The sequence below is a fragment of the Schistocerca americana genome, unplaced genomic scaffold (genome assembly GCF_021461395.2).
Source record: "Schistocerca americana isolate TAMUIC-IGC-003095 unplaced genomic scaffold, iqSchAmer2.1 HiC_scaffold_117, whole genome shotgun sequence".
NCBI classification, from domain to species: domain Eukaryota; kingdom Metazoa; phylum Arthropoda; class Insecta; order Orthoptera; family Acrididae; genus Schistocerca; species Schistocerca americana.
The window spans coordinates 592,146-608,378 of record NW_025725231.1 but is presented as its reverse complement, the minus strand read 5'-3'; positions in this window follow the sequence as shown (position 1 = coordinate 608,378).

The window sequence follows — 16,233 nt, the reverse complement described above, 5'->3', positions numbered from 1 at the left end:
AAGTTCAGTCAAGAAAATGTAGAGGTATTAAATAAAAAATTAAGCCACACCATGTGGTTGGTCAATGAACACACTTCAACAAAGAACAACTATAACCAAATTTGTGGATGTATTCAATGAATGCTTCCTGTTTGTAATAGTATTGACTGAGTCTCATAAAAGTGGGTCATGGGTTAAAATAGGAATTAGTCTGTCTAGCATTAAAATGAGAAAACTGCATATGCAGGCAAAAACTAATCATAGGCATGAATTTCTTGACTACATAATCTCATACAAAAAAACACCTGACAAAGTAGTCAAACTGGCAAAGTGTACCACAAACAACAGATTCATTTCAAATGCTAAAAACAAACCAAAAGCTGTTTGGTCTGTTATAAGTGATGATGTTGCCATTGCAAAGGAGATGCTCTATCCATCTGAGCCACTGAGGACACAGATGAATAGCGCGACTGCACGGACTTATCCCTTGCATGCTTCCCGTGAGACTCACATTCCCAACTGTCCACAATTCTACATATGTATTGTACATTATAGACATTTGCCCATCCACTCATTACTCGTGCACACTTTGGTGATTCCCGTAAGAGTCTGGGCAACCTGTGTGCATTCGCACAGATGAAGGTCAATGGCTGGGTAGCCTTTAACTATATATGTGAAGACAGTAACTATTCTCGAAAGAACAGAATGGATAGAGCATCTGCCATGTAAGCAGGAGATCCCGGGTTCTAGTCCCGATCGGGGCACACACTTTCAACTGTCCACATCGAGGTATACCAGCAACACCTGTCGGCAGCTGAGGGTTTCAGTTCGTCATCACTTATTCCAGGAAAAAGCTGCACGGTCATCAACAGTATTCTGTTCTTTCGAGAATAGTTACTGTCTTCACATATAGAAATAAACAGGTGTGAACTAGGTTGCAACAAAGAAATGCAAGAGTGAAAATTTCAAAATGGAATACAAGAGCCATAACATGTGATGCTTGCGTAGAACAAATAGGAGGCACATATGTCTGGAGTCTGCTACCTTATGCCTCATTGCTGCAATGGACTTTACACCATGACACAGGCACATATCAGAACACAGTGAACAGACAGATCAATGACTGTATGGACAATCCATAATTTTGTGACAAAATAGGAAAGAAAATGTGGCGTATGAGGCAGATTTGAACACGGGTTTCCTCCTTGGCCTTCCAACACTGTTACCACATTACCATGACACTGTGGTTGCTTACATTGGTACAATGTTGCACACCTGGACCATAGACCGTTCACAGTATGTATTTTGCTTAATTTTTCACAGTTCAATACACCTTCATCGTGTTTTCATGCTTGATCTGTGTCCAGTTTTCGGCAGGCTATCCATTATGTAAATCATAGTGTACCTATAAAAATTTTAACTCAATGGGTTGGGATGATTTACTGATAATAAAAATGGTCTGTCATAGTATTGCACATCCACTGTTTTCATAATCAACCAGTCTTTCAATGAGCTACATTTTCCAGATCAATTAAAATATACTGAAGTTTGGCCAATTCATCAAACTGGAAAAAAGGTGAAATGGGGAACTATGGACCTATCTCATAGTCACCCATTTTTTAAAAAACTTTTAAAAAGTGTGCATGTGAGCTTCAATTCATCCCAAGCATTATTTTATGCAATCAGTACAGTTTCAGGAATGATTGCACTACATTCACACAGAAACTGTCCCATTTCACCATGAAAGAATCTGCACAATGTATTAGCAAAATAAGCTATAAGGACAAAAATTTTGACACCACAAACTGTATCAATCTTGGTGGTGTATTAGTGAATAAAAACATGTGTGGAGTTATCATGTGGGTAGCTTACTGAGCTGACAGAACAATCACAGATGTGTCATAATTGTCATATTTAATACGACTGATTTAGTTGTAAAGGAAACTGTATACTATGCCTATTATGTTTCGGTCGTTAGGTACAGTTTCATTTTCTCAGAGTTGAGAAGACCAGTCTACTTAAAGCTTTTAGCTTGGGGGGGCAAAAATATGAACTGTGGTGGGAGCTAAAAAGAAACAACACTGCAAACATAAGACTGATTTGAGACAAGACACAGATTAAAACTATAAGCAGAGCTCCATGCTATATGAGCATCAAATTTATAAACATAATCTGGAAAGAGAAGTGTGACTTAAAACTAAAACATAGTGAAGGAGACCTGGAAAAATAGCTGAAGAGTAACAGCTATTGTAGTGTAGAAAATTTCTTGAATAAAAATCACATAAAATAATACCTGCCTAAAAAGTAACACCACATGTATTATAATCATAGATTATTTTTTGACATGGTGAGTATGCAAAATAATACTTGTCTGAAGAACTAACCATGTATATATTTATTTATTTGATTATTTATTTATTTATTTAGCATATGGTGCTACACACATGGTTTACACTTATTACATTATGAAATTGTATGATAAAATACACTATAAAATACATAAGTGAAGGATACCTATTCAGATAAAATATAATACATAAACACAATAAAAAGTAACATCACAGCAGGTATTTTGCGTTACACAAGTCTTCAAATTCTGACGTCCAAATTGGCGATCCATTCGAGGCAGGGCGGTGTGGCATTGGAGAAGTCAGCCCGACTACCTGGTAGGCTCTTAATTCACAGTCCTGGGCGATGTGCTGTATTGTTTGATTAGGTGCCCCACAGTCACAGCTAGGGCTGGGAAGCTTTTCCTACTTGTGTAGATTGTGTGCATATAGTCCATGCCCTGTTCGGATTCTGTTTAGGCTTTTCCATAGTTGTTGTGGAAGTTCAAAGCCCTTAGGTTTCTCTGATGGACAGATAAGTTCACGGTTGCAGGGGAGACTATCACTCCAGCTCTCGTGCCATTTAGTATCCATGCTGAAGTTGGCAGCTGACAGTTGCTGGGCCAATCTTAAAGGGGGATTTCTGGAGCGGAGTTGTATTCTTTCCAAAGTTGGGACATCTTCATGGATAGGAAGTAGGGGGTTATTCATTATTTTTGTGTATTCCTTCATCAGAGCTTCCTGTCTTCGCAGGGAGGGTGGAGCTATATGGCTAAGTGTTGGAAGGCAATATAGTGGGTATTCATTATGCATCCAGTCATGGTTCTCATAGCAGCATTGAGCTGGTTGTCCACCTCGTTTATACGCTTGCAGGTTAACCACGCTGGTGCACAGTACTCGGCTGCAGAGTACACTAAGGCGAGTACAGAGATTCGTAATGTGTCTGCTGCTGCTCCCCAGTTAGTGCTGCAGAGCCTCTGCATGAGGCTGTTCCGAGAGCTTATTTTATTGGATACATTTTCCACATGTCTTTTGAAGGATAATGTCCTATCTAGAGTGACCCCCAGGTACTTTGAATGTGGCTGATATAGCAGTTGACTGTTATTCATATGAAGCTTCAGCTCATATCCTGCCATTCTGTAACCTACGTGTATATATTATAACCTTAGATAGGTACACTAGGTTGTAGGAGACCACCCATCTGCTTTGACCCATGACATAATTGCATTGTGACTTGATATGCTATGTGATGTCATTGAGCTGTGATGGATTTATTTTGAAGTGGAAGTGAAATGTTGTTGTAGAGGGTATGGTGAATGAAGAGGTGGCTGTTCATTTATGTGGTGGTGATGTGTTTTGGAGGTATGGTATTGTGTCATTTGGTGTGCTACAGTCATCACGATGTGCAGTGTCCAAAATTATGTGTTGTGCAGATTCTTGTAACATAAAACAGAATATGTCATAAAAATTAAACTGTACTCTTAGGTGTCCATGTAACCACTGAGTAAGTTGACCAATATTTTTAATTAGATCATGGGAGGAGGCTGGTGAATCAGTTTTAAAACTATATATCAAATGTGGAATCCTATTATTAATAAACATTGATCCACTAACCTTCTCCTGAGATTTAACTAGAACCATTGATCAACCTATCTTCTCCCATGATTTCATTAACAAACACTGAGTCACCTACTTTCTCCCATGATTCCATTAATAAATATTGATCTACTTATGACATTTTCTATTTTGTCATGGGTTCTGCTCTCTTCTTCGATCTGACTCATGATTTGTGCCGTTCACTTACAATAACTCACTGTGCATACAGTTACTAACTGTAACATGCAACAGTAAGGCCACCAACACCAGTAACAGCACTTTTACTCTAGGATTGAGTTGCGTAGGTGAATTGGACTTTGGGATACTGCATTATTGTAATCCGGTCTAGGGTTTAGCTATATAGGGGAACTGGAGATTGGGATACTGCCTCTTGCCATTGTGGAGGGCTGGAGCATGGTTATTGTTACCCTTGTCTACGGTTGAGCTGTATAGGTTAACTAGTGATTTGGATACTGTGATATTATAGTGTGTTTTGCATGAATTTGCTGGACTGTTTTTACTACTGAAATTTTAATTTGTCCCCACCCAAATCCCCATTTTTTTTCCTGTGGCTTTCCCATTAATTTTATTGGGTTCAGTCAGTGTGTTGGTTTACATTGTATTTGTATTTTTGCGGGTTACAACCAATGTTTCGGCTGTTCTGTTGCATACACTCGAAATAGGGCTTTTCAGCATGGTGATGATGACACTGGTATCCCAGTCTCTAGTAATCCCAGTTAGATCCAATTTATTAGCCTGTATGTAGTGTCAGAATTGACAAGTCACCTATGGCACAATCTTTGATTATTTGAGACAAATTATGAGATGATAAACATTTGATTTCCAACAATTAGAACATGAATGGTATGAAATAAAAACTAATAGCAATACTTACAATTAGAGGTCATCAAGCCAATAGGGACATTTTAATATTATCCTTCTTCAGTTTGGTTTTAAATTTTGAACCTTCAAAATCTTTCAAGTATCTTGGTGCTTCATTACATGAGATTGGGCTGGTTACAGTATGGGTAAAATTTCTTCTTATTTTCAACAACCATTCTTATGTCCAGTTTTGTATTCCTGTACTTGACTGTTGCAGGAAGGTCTGTATGAAGTTCACTAATTGTTCATATTACAACATATATAAGCTCTTGTGTAGACTGACTTGTCAGTGGAACATTGTACACAATATGCTTCTAAGCCTAACTACGTTTAACTTGTATGCAGTCCCTGTTGATGTAAAAATCCTCAATTGGTCGTGCATTACTTGCTACTTCAGTTTGTTATGTGAGATTCTGATGTAACTATCTGGCCATTAAACTAAGTGCGTTACATCCACAATACTGCATACATTTTAACAGTTTGGCTAGGTGTAGGTTGTACTTATCTGTACAGCCAGTCCCATTAAAGTTACTGCACAATGGAAGCTATATACATATGATTGTGACTGTATGTGGCTGCATCACCACACACAACTTGCTATTAAATACAACATACAGAACACCTGTTAAAACTGTCACTTCTACTTATTGTAGCAGATGACACTCAGCTTGGTAATCTTAAGATTCTAGTCACTGTCAGTGTATTTAGACCTCTATGTTCATCTTTGACTCTACAAGTAAACAGTGATCAGTTATTTAGTTGCCTCTAAGTGATATGAACTGTTCACAAGTGTTAACATCAATTACAGTTTTAACATCTATGTGTACAATCCCTAGCATTGTTTTAATCAATTGATGTGACACACTACTGGCCATTAAAATTGCTACACCACAAAGATGACATACTTCAGACGCAAAATTTAATTGACAGGAAGAAGATGCTGTGATATGCAAATGATTTGCTTTTCAGAGCATTCACACAAGGTTGGTGCTGGTGGCAACACCTACAACGTGCTGACATGAGGAAAGTTTCCAACCAGTTTTTCATACACAAACAGCAGTAGACCACCATTGCCTGGTGAAATGTTGTTGTGATGCCTCGTGTAAGGAGGAGAAATGTGTACCATCACATTTACGACTTGATAAAGGCCATATTGTAGCCTATCGCAATTGTGGTTTATCGTATCATGACATTGTTGCTCGCGTTGGTCGACATCCAATGACTGTTAGCAGAATATGGAATCTGTCGGTTCAGGAGGGTAATACAGAATGCCGTGCTGGATCCCAACGGCCTCGTATCACTAGCAGTCGAGATGACAGGCATCTTATCCGCATGGCTGTAACGGATTGTGCAGCCACATCTCGATCCCTGAGTCAACAGATGGGGACGTTTGCAAGACAACAACCATCTGCACGAACAGATCGACAACGTTTGCAGCAGCATGGACTATCAGTTCGGAGACTGTGGCTGCGGTTACCCTTGACGCTGCGTCACAGACAGGAGCGCTTGCGATGGTGTACTAAGTGACGAACCTGGGTGCACGAATGGCAAAACATCACTTTTTTGGATGAATCCAGGTTCTGTTTACAGCATCATGATGGTCACATCCATGTTTGGTGACGTCATGGTTAACTCACATTGGAAGTGTGTATTCATCATCGCCATACTGGCATATCACCCGGCGTGGTGGTATGGGGTGACATTGGTTACCCATCTCGGTCACCTCTTGTTCGCTTTGATGGCACATTGAACAGTGGACATTACATTTCACATGTGTTACAACCTGTGGATCTACCCTTGATTTGATCCCTGCGAAACCCTACATATCAGCAGGATAATGCACGACTGCATGTTGCAGGTCATCTACGGGCCTTTCTGGATACAGAAAATGTTCGACTGCTGCCCTGGCCAGCTTATTCTCCAGATCTCTCACCAATTGAAACCGTCTGGTCAATGGTGGCTGAGCAACTGGCTTGTCACAATACGCCAGTCACTACTCTTGATGAACTGTGGTATCAGGTCGAAGCTGCATGGGCAGCTGTACCTGTACACGCCATCCGAGCTCTGTTTGACTCAATGCCCAGGCATATCAAGGCCATTATTACGGCCAGAGATTGTTTTTCTGGGTACCGATTTCTCAGGATCTATACACCCAAATTGCGTGAAAATGTAATCACATGCCACTTCTAGTATAATATATTTGTCCAATAAATACCCGTTTATCATCTGCATTTCTTCTTGGGGTAGCAATTTTAATGGCCAGTAGTGTAATTTGGGTCATTGGAAGAGTCTGACACTATCCCTCAGTTTTGTAATGGTGTTGTGGTGTGTGACGTCACTACAGTTTGGTGGTTTTGAGTTGTCTGTTTTTGTAGATGTCGTGGTGTTGTATTTAGTGGTGCCCTCTGGTGGTAGATGTGAACATGCTGAGTTTAACGGGTGGTATTGGATTCGTTTGAGTTTTGGTCATCATCATGTTAACGTAGTTACAAGTTTAGGTGGTTGGTGCAATAATGTGGGTTGTAGAAGTGTTTTCAGTGAGTTACTAAGGTTTGTTGTTGTTTATGTGTTTGGAGTTTTTATTAGGTCTGATTAGCTTGGTGTTCATTGTGTGGAAAGAAGACTAATTTTTTTATTGCATTTTAGTTAGGTATGCATATTACAGTGAAGTTAAAGAGTGGGTGGTTTAGGAGAGTTTTTTGTTTTTGTTGTGTGTGTGTGTGTGTGTGTGTGTGTGTGTGTGTGTGTGTGTGTGTGTGTGTGTGTGTGTGTGCGTATGTGTATGTGTGTGTGTGTGTGGTGGCTAGCATAGGTGATATTGCCAGAGGCTTTCGTGGGTAAGTAATTTTTCTTGCTGGTGTTGGTTTTTGGTATCGATAGCTGTGGCTGAGCTATGTAGGTCAACAGAAATGTCCGATTCCACTTTTTGGGGTTCATGCATTTTTTGGTGTCGGTAGTTGCAGTTGGTTTTATAGGTCAAGTGCATTCCTGTGGTTTTGTTGGTGCAGCAGAATGTTGTAATTTAATTTTTTTGGGGGTATTATTTGTTTTGGGATGATGTGTTGTTGTTTTTATTGTTGTATATGTAGTTCGTGCCCGCTCTTTACCTCCAGTTACCCACAGTTGTCCCATTAGTTTCATTTTATTTATGGAACAAGATGCTATTGGGTCATTTTTATTTTTGTTTGCATTTGTTGGCACGTGTATGTAGTGACATCATTGTCACCATATTTTATTTTCTGGAACTAGCCGTTTCTGCCATACTGATGGTATCTTGTGTCAAAGCAGACAGGTGGAATCAGATACTGTACTTCCGTAATTTCATTTATTCAACACTGACTGATTAATTGCATACATATAAATAAAGATTATCATTCTTGGTGCATAGCACAATAGTACATTCTTCTGAATACGTCAGTGACTAACAAAATGATTAGATTACAAATAACATGATATTTTTTCTTCTAATGTGTAAAAGGGATTTGTAACAGGAATTTCTGTAGGTGAAATTTAAGCTTCATTGTGCGTAGTGTCATACCTTTACTGCAAAGTGCTTTAGATACCTTGGGAACCTGCATAATTGTTGGCCCCTTTCATAGAGTGCTGTTCTGTGGCTGCTGGTGTAAAATTTTCCTTTATTCATTGTATTGTACTGATACCAATCAGAAAAAAATGTTGGGCTGCAGTCTTTTATCAAGTAATATGGCTTTCCTGAATATACAGTGTGGTTACCGGACCACACACCTCTTACTATCATTAAAGTAAATTTCAGGGCACTGAGTTCTATTTTGCAGAAAGAAACAGACGGGTCTTAATATCCACCCAGGGACATCAAAAGCAAACAGTTTATGCAAAAGTATTTTATGGGTGACCTAATGAAAAGCCTTCGATAGGTCAAGGCAGTGACCCACTACCTTCCAACTGGAGTCAAGGTTGTCAAACACTTTTGAAAAGACTGGGATGAGTGATATATGTCTACAATTAAGAGGTGGTTATGCTTATCTGCAGTTTTGATGTGGGCTTTACTACAGCATATTTGAGTATGATAGAAAAGATACCTTGAGTCATTGATTGATTACAGGAATAGCTTATGGCCAATTCTATTGTCAGCAGAACATTTTTATATCCTGCTGAAAACACAGTCAAAACCAGCAGAATTCTGCTTTTCATTGACCTAGTGAGTTCTGTAATCTCCTTTGGGCTTGTATTTTTGAAACTAATGTACGCTTGGCTTGCATGCGGTGTCTGTACAACCATCTGTATTCCATTGTTTGTTACTGGGTGCGCCCATTGTAAGTTATCTTTGAATTTGGTTGCCAACAATTTGAAAGTGTTGTCATTTCTGTCGGAACTACTTTCTGGTGACTCAGTTTCATTTGAATTACTAATTTTGTTTGTTTCTTGCTTAATGATGTTCTGAATGGTTTTTTGTATTGTTCTTGGAGTGTTTTTTTTTCAGGATAGTACACGAGTTTTTATTTTTTAATGACAGAGCGGAGGATTTGACAATAATGATGGTAATGCAGTTTGAAACTTCGTCTACTGCTCTGTTCTCTGAATTACATAGAGCTCTCACAGCCCAGCACAACATACTTTAATCCCAGAAGAAGTCCATCCTATATTCTGCTTCTGTTCAGTTTTATTCTTCATTTGTTGTCCACAAAAACAAGACTCAAAATGTTGAATTGAATATACATTTTATTTGATCCTGTAAGATTACATGGTGTACAGTAAAGATACATGTAATATAGTGCATGACAAACTATTGTAACATCATTGATTATAGTTAACAGTATTTACAAATGCAATGTGAGCAAAAATTTAATGTTGCAGGAATATGTCTAAGAAAGAGATAAATTTTCCATCAACACTGTCTGCTTTACGAATTTTTCCCACCGTTCTACTGTAATTTCTTTCAAAACACAAAAATCAAGTCTTCATTTACAATTTTGCAATATAATACTTGCTATGACCTGTACCTAATGGGTTAGCAAATTTTGTTATTAACATGGTCAATGAAACCCGTGGCTATTGGCTTTACAGGTAAATCACTGAAAATTGTGGGCCAACAATCAAATTGTCAATTGCTGTTGCACCATGCACTTCAACCCTCTTACAGAATTTTATTGTACACTCAGTGTGGAATACTTTTAATTATGTGCATAGGCCCTGCTACGAAAACTATAATATGACTATCTGGTGATAAAAATGCAGCATTTCTTTCTGTTATTCTATTAAGAGCAAACAAAATTTGCACTGCAAACACTGACAGCCATTGATACTACAGAGTATTATTCAGTACATCCTCTTGAATCAAAATTTGTGTGAAAATTTAATTCGGAAGTTATCACTGCAGACCTCACTTGCAATAAAACATGACCTTCATACTGGATTTTAAATTGTGTCTTCTGAATCAACAAAGGACATGCAGAAGTGTACCATGGTTTACCGTATTTCGTTTTTGCAAATAATTATACCACAGTAAGCGTTTGGAGTGTTAAAAATCGATTTTCCGCAGCACTGCAAGTCATTAAACTGTACAGTTATCATTGTCTCCTGAATGGCAAGCTCTCTCTCTCTCTCTCTCTCTCTCTCTCTCTCTCTCTCTCTCTCTCTCTCTCTCTCTCACTGGTGGGTGTGAACAGTGCCATCTGTTGGCGATGTCATGCAACAGCTGTATGTCACAGCCACACCGTTCAAAGGAGTCTTAAGGGACTGTTAATTTTATTTCACATTTTGCAGTTTTATGGAACGGCAGGTGAAGTATGATGCATTTCCACAAGGTTCTATTTCTACACCATTAATGGAATTGCTGTAAGCGAATGTGGGTTCATACTTTTTATGATCCGTATTGTTTATACATGTTTCGTGTAATTCACAGTGCCTTGTATTTACTTCGCCAGGAAGATGTAAGCCTCGCATTAAATGTCTATTATGAAAGTAATTTTTGACAGGTGCGGATTGCGTATAAGCTCTCCGCACCTTATATGTGTGCAATAGCAGCATTATGTGCGATTTACGTTAGTGTGTTGTTGAATGTATTACTCTTATGGCTGAAACATGTCCAGTTGCTGCTGCAGTAAATCAGAGTCCTTTTATTGTAATGTTTATAAATGACTAGATAGGTAATGTAAGGCTTTAGATGCATATACCATGTGGGGAAAGACAGATTCCACTTACAGCCACTTTGGAGAAAAGAAAAACAGTTGTTATAATTCAGGTATGGGCCCAGTAGGACCATGCGATGTACAATCCATCAATGTTACGTTTGATGGATGGCCTTTCTTTCTGCCCAAATTTGTTTCATCTTACCAGAATAAAGTCTCTTTCTCTCATCAGACCATGGTGTTCCAGTCCGTTTTCTAATTCCCCTCTGACCAACTTTCCAATCAAATATCTTTTGTCTGAATGTTTTCCTATCTGTAAGGTTTGCCGGAGCTATACCAGCTGCTTTAAGATCCTCCTTAATCGCAGCAATCCATTTCATTGGCTCAATTTTGGCCTTCTTTCTGTTTTCGTAGAATTCTACTATTTGTTTTGTCAACCTAGTGGGTGCCATTCTTTTTTAACGTGCCCATAAAATTTAAGTCTTCATTTTCTCATGTCACCATGTATGTCTGTGTATTCTTCTATTTCCTCATTACTTCTCAGCCTAGAAGTTTCTCCATAAGTAATTTTGGGGCCTAATATTTTCCTAATAAACTTTCTTATTTTTCTTTTCAATTTCTTCAGTATCCCTCTTCCTATTTAAAATTAAAGTTTCTGCTCCATAAAGACATTCAGGTTTGATTATAGTGCTGTAATGTCCAAGTTTACTGACTTCAGAAAGTAATTTTTTATTATAAATATTTTGTGTTAATTGGAATGCAGTTGCCATCTTGTGATAGCTAACTTCATTTGCAGCTTTTATGAGACTGTTTTCTTGTCTGATTTCCCCCAAGGATTTAAACTGAGATACTCTTTTTATTTTTCCATATTTTGTGTTCAAAAACTTTGGTGCTTGTTTGTTGCTTGTCATGTATTCCATTTTTTTTGATGATATTTGTAGTCCTTCCTTTTCCAAGACTTATGTAAGAATTTCAATTTGTTTTTGAGCAGTGGTAACATCCCTAGTTAAAATTGCCAGATCATCTGCAAAGGCGAGGTAATCTACTCTATCACTTCTACCTAACTTGACTGATTGGTCTATATTTTGAATCAATTTTTGCTCTCACCATTATGTAATTACCTTTTCCAAAACACAGTTAAAAAGTAATGGAGAGAGTCTATTTCTCTGCCTAACACCAGTCTTTACTTCAAATGGTTCAGAAGTCTCTCCCATGAATTTAACTTTAGATCTAGTGTCAGTTAATGTTTCCTTAATCAGTGTTAGTGTTTTATTATCTAACCCTTGTTCCTTTAACATTTGGAAAAGAGATTCATGATCAACTGAGTTGTAAGCCTTTTTAAAATCCACAAATGTACATACAATAGTGTTACTAGAAATCCTTTGGTGTCTGAGGATTAGTTTTAAAGTAAGAATTTGTTCCGTACAGGAAATGTTTGGTCTAAATCCTGCTTGGTATTCACCAATTTTAGGTTCTAGCTGTTCTTGGGCTTGATCAAGTAAACACTGTGAGAGAATTTTGTATGTGACTGGGAGAAGAGAGATCCCTCGGTAATTATTAACATTGGTTCTATCCCGATTTTTATGAAATGGATGGATTAGGGCAGTTTTCCTGTCCTCAGGTATTTTCTCAGTTTGCCAGATATGTCCTATTAGTTGAGTGAGGTCTTTTATAGTGTTAGGGCCAGCTAATTTTAATAATTCTGTGATTATACCATCTTCTCCAGATGCTTTATTGTTTTTAAGTCTCTTAATTTGTTTAGTTATTTCGATTTTGCCAGGTGCTTTAGAGATATGGTTGGTGTTATTAGTTTGTTGTGGTTGGAATTTATTCGCTGGTTCTGGAGAGTTCAGTAGTTTTTCAAAATAATTAGCAAGTACCTTACAATTTTCCTGGTTGTTAAGAGGCAAACTGCCATTTTTATTTTTGAATCAAAGACTTTGAGTTTGGTAACTGGTTGGTATTCTTTTGAATGTTTTATAAACGTTTCTTGTATTATTCTTTTGGAAATCTTTTTTGATTTCCAAAAGTTACACATTTTTGTAGTTTCTCTTAGTCTGTCAGATTAATTTAGATGTTTCTTTTCTCACAGTTAGAAAGGTATCGTGCTTTTTTTGGTGTTGTTACTATTCCAATTTTTGAATGCCTCATTCCTAGACTTAAGTTGTGTTTCACAACCCGCGATTCTCTAAAGATGTTTTTGTTTCTTTCGAAGCGGTATTAAATTTTGTGCTGTTATGATGAACTTTTCTTTTCGGCTTTGCCAATTGTTGGATTGTTTTTTGTCAAGTTCATTTGTTAGACTTGGGGTTATTTTAGCAGTGTCAACTTGTGGGATAACATTATTTGTTATGGAGAGTTTTTGAGGTTGAAGTTTTACTTTTATTCATATTAAATAATGGTCAGAATCAATATTAGCCACTTTCCTAACTTGGACATTTAAAATTTCTTTGTAGTTAGGGTATGAAATTGCTACATGATCAATTTGAAACTCCCCAATAAATGTATTGGATGCCTGCCAGGTTTTCTGTTTAGAAGGGTTCTTTTTAAAATGTGTTTACATGATTTTAAGGTTAAAATTTTTGCATGTTTCAACAAGTCTTTGGTCACTTTGGTTTGTCCATTTATGCGCAGGAAATCCACCCACCGTTTTCTTACATTTTTCTTCTCTTTACCCAATTGAGCATTAAAATCAACCATTAAAATTTTAGCACAGTTTGAGGGAATTTTCAAGAAGATACTTTCTAATGTCTCCCGAGCTTCATTAACCTCATCATGTTTTTTATGGTTATCCTCATTAACTGACATATGAGGAATAATTAAAGTGTATGCTTTATTTTTGCATTTAAGAGAAATTGTCATTAGTCTATTATTAATGGATTATACCTCTGTTATTGAGTTTAAAATATTTTTGGAGACTGCAAAAGCAACTCCCAGATGTGGTGTATCATTAAGTATTCTTTTATCAGTTTTACTTTTAAAAAGACGATAATTGCCAAAATCCATGGTGTTATTGTCCATCATTTGTGTTTCTTAAAGTGCAAAAATTTGGACCTTCTGTTCTTTTAATGTATCTTCCAACTAATGAATTTTACCTGGTTGCAAAAGTGTTTGTATGTTAAGTGTTGCAAAAAATGTATTTGTTTTAGTTTTAAGTTGGTCAGAGGATTTTGACTTTCTCTGCTGAATCACATTGCATTTTAAGCTGGCTGCCCCAGAATCCGAAAGACCAGTCGCACCAGTAATACTGGCAGTAGATTGTCCACCTGGGATAATATTGTGATTATCAAAATGCTCCATGATGGAATCAGGTGGGATTGAGTAAACTCATTGAGTGAACTCAGAATGTTAAGACTGATGCAGCTACCCATGCTACTCTATCCAGTACAAGACTCTTCATTCTGAGTAACTACTGCAGTACCAGAATATGAATTTCAGCCGCACCACTGGTGAATAGACGCTGACCACTTTGCCGCTTGCTGCAACACAGACACAAAGTGGATTTGGTTTTGTTTTGTTTTGCCTTAGTCCGGGACTGCTTATTTTGTATTTGCAGCTGTCCACCATATCTGATGGAATATTCACTATCTGTCACCTGTGACCCATCCAATACTCTTGTTGTATGTACACCAAGAGTTCAGATGGAAAACCTATCAAAGAAGGGTAAAGTGGGAGGAGCATAGCTTGAAGCCATTGTTACAGAAGCTGAAGAGGACATAGATAATGACACGGGAGAGATGATGCTGCGAGAAGAATTTGACGGAGCACTGAAAGGCCTAAGTCGAAACCAGGCCCCAGGAGTAGAGTCATCCCATCAGTTCAGTCTGACAGCCTCTGGAGAGCCAGCCATGACGAAATTATTGCGTTAGGTATGCAAGATGTATGAGGTAGGGGAAATACCCTGTGACTTAATGAAAAATATGGTAAATACAACTCAAAAGAAGGCAGGTGCCGACAGGTGTGAATATTACAGAACTATGAGTAATTAATAAGTCATGGCTACAAAATACTAGCACAAATTCTTTTCAGAAGAATAGGGAAACTAGTGGGAGCCGACGTCAGGGATTTCGGAGAAATATAGGAACATGCCAAGCAATATTGACCCTATAATAAATTATTTGATAGGTTAAGGAAAGGCAGACCAACATTTATAGGACTTGTAGAGTTAGAGGATTCTTTTGCCAGTGTTAACTGGAGTATTCTCTTTGAAATTCTGATGTTGTTGTTTTGGTCTTCAGTCCAGAGACTGGTTTGACGCAGCTACCTATGCTACTCTATCCTGTACAAGACTCTCCATTCTGAGTAACTACTGCAACCCACATCCTTCTGAATCTGCTTATGGTATTCCTCTCTTGGTCTCCCTCTATGATTTTTACTCTCCACGCTTCCCTCCCATACTAAACCAGTGCTCCCTAGATGCCTCAGAATGTGTCCTACCAACATATCTTTTCTTCTAGCCAAGGTCTGCCACAAATTTCTTTTTTCCCCAATTCTATTCAGTATCTCCTCATTAGTTAAGTGATTACCCATCGAATCTTTGGCATTCTTCTGTAGCCTTACATTTGGAAAGTTTCTATTCTCTTCTTGTGTAAACTGTTTATCGTCCATGTTTCACTCTCATACTTGGCTACAGCCCATAGAAATACTTCTGGAAAGGGCTTCCCGACACTTAAATCTATACTCTATGTATAAAAATTTCTGTTCTTCAGGAATGCTTTCCTTGCCATAGTCAGTCTACATTTTATATCCTCTCTACTTTGACCATCATCAATTATTCTGCACCCAAACAGCAAAACTCATCTGCTACTTTAAGTGTCTCATTCCCTAATCTAATTCCCTCATCATCCTCTGGTTTAATTCGACTATACTCCATTATTCTTGTTTTGCTTTTGTTGATATTCCTCTTATATCCTCCTTTCAGGACACTGCCCATTCCGTTCAACTGCTCTTCCAGGTCCTTTGCTGCCTCTGACAGAATTACAGTGTCATTAGCAAAACTTCAAAGTTTTTATCTTTTTTCCATGGATGTTCATTCCTACTGGAAATTTTCCCTTTGTTTCCTTTATTGCTTGCTCAATATACAGTTTGAATAAGATTGAGGATAGTCTACAACCCAGTCTCAAGCACTGTTTCCCTTTCATGTCCCTTGACTCTTATAACTGCAATCTGGTTTCTTTACAATTTGTAAATAGCATTTTGCTCCCTGTATTTTACTCTTGCTGCCTTAAGAATTTGAAAGAGAATATTCTAGTCACCATTGTCAAAAGCTTTCTCTAAGTCTGCAAATGCTATAAACATAGTATAAACCAAATCAAGACTCACAGCAAAGTCCATCTATTAAT